Raw genomic sequence first — 1,792 nt, forward strand, 5'->3', positions numbered from 1 at the left:
CATTCCCCCCATCTGCACCCCTCCTGTGGCCTCTGGTCCTAGGGAGCCCTCCTGCCCTGTCCAGCATTCACATGAAGTGCATATTTCTTCTCCTGGGGCAACTTCTCCACAGAGAGTACATGACATGCCCACTCTCCATGGCAGGGTGAGATCCTGCCAAAGCAGCAAATCAGTGATAAGGACATAAAGTGATGAATAGAATTTTAGATCCTGATGGTAGACTGTCTGCAAAATCCAAGGGAGAATGGCATTGGATGGGACCAGGGATCAGGATGTGGGCATGGAGCTTCCCTACAAAGGGAGGGGTGGGGTAAGTCACAGGCTGGGGCATGCACAGGATGGGCAGCTGCTGGGCCATCCCCTTCTGCATCTTAGCCTTTAACTTTGAGCTCTGTGATTGCCATGGTGTGCACAGTCTGTGCTCTGGCTGGCAAAAGAATGGGCCCTTGGAAGACAAGTGTAGACCCTTTGTGAATGTGGGAAGTGGTAGACTGGACACCCAGAGGACATCCAGAGCAGCTGGGAGTGGAGGTAAGGGTGTGCAAGGAGTAGGGATGAAGGGTTGGGGCAGTCACAGTGAAGGCACAGGTGGCTCTGTCTGTGGGGTGAGTGCCTCCCTGCAGGCACAGCACTGCAGATATCAGAGCTCCGCATGAAAAGAAAAAGCTGGAAATGGCACTATGGTTCATATGGTAGAGTATCAGCCTTGAGAAAAAGAGCTCAGGGACAGTACTCAGGACCTGAGTTCAAGCCTCATGACTCAAAAAGAAAAAATTAACCAGGACTGTGAGAGGGAATCTGGTACTCTCTTGGTCTGTCTAATCAGACATAAGAGGAGATTGGGATAGCTTGTGAATAGACAAAGAGAACACCTGCCCTCATCCAGGCTTTCACCATGTCTCATCTCCTGTCCCCAGCTCTTCCTGTCCTACATGCAGGGACAGCAATGTAACTAGGGCTACGTTGGGATCACCTTCATCCCTGTGATGCCATCTGAATGGTAGACCTCTTTCCTGGCATGGGGTGTCCTGGTGGTTGAGCTGGTGCCCTCACCCTAGATGGAGAGCAGCCACTGACATTGGTAGGTCTGGAGAGATCTGTTCCACAGCTATCAGGCCACCCAGCCAGGGAGCCATAACCATCCGTTACCCAGGTAGAGGCCAATGGTTATCCAGGTGCTGATACTACCTCATCCCCTACCGCCATGGCTCTGGGTACACATGACATTCCCTCCACAAGGAGCATGACAAAGTAAGGGATCAGGAAGCTGCCTATGGGCTTCAGATGATGGCCAGGCTGGCACCACGGATGGCCTCACTCTGTCACCACCTTCCCCTGCCTCCATCTTTCCTTCATCATGCCTCTCTACCTCCCCCCCATTAACCCTGGAAACCAAAGCACTGGGCTCTCATCATTACTCTCATCTCTTCACCCACCTACCATGCGTCCATCTCTCTGTCATTTCTACCCCACACACATCCCACCACCAGCCACCCTGTAGCTTATGAGGATCCCACAGGAAGCTCTTGATGAAGGGCTTGTGTCCATGCAACAGAGTCCCTCTCACCCCTTCCAGCCTGGTCCACCACAGAATAGGAAGAGCCAAGTAGACAAACACTGCAGCAGAGTTGCTCTGCCGCCATCCTGATTTCTTCATGGCCAGGACTTGGCTCTCCTCAGCCTCTCAGCTCAGTAACCAGAACATTGTGCTTTCACAGAGACACGGCTTCCAGTACCGAGGGCCACAATGAGCTCAAGGTGATGCCAACCCCCCATCTCTATACACTTCTAA

The sequence above is a fragment of the Megascapheus bottae genome, unplaced genomic scaffold, assembly GCF_031878675.1.
Source record: "Megascapheus bottae isolate mThoBot1 unplaced genomic scaffold, mThoBot2.hap1 HAP1_SCAFFOLD_41, whole genome shotgun sequence".
Classification (NCBI taxonomy): Eukaryota; Metazoa; Chordata; class Mammalia; order Rodentia; family Geomyidae; genus Megascapheus; species Megascapheus bottae.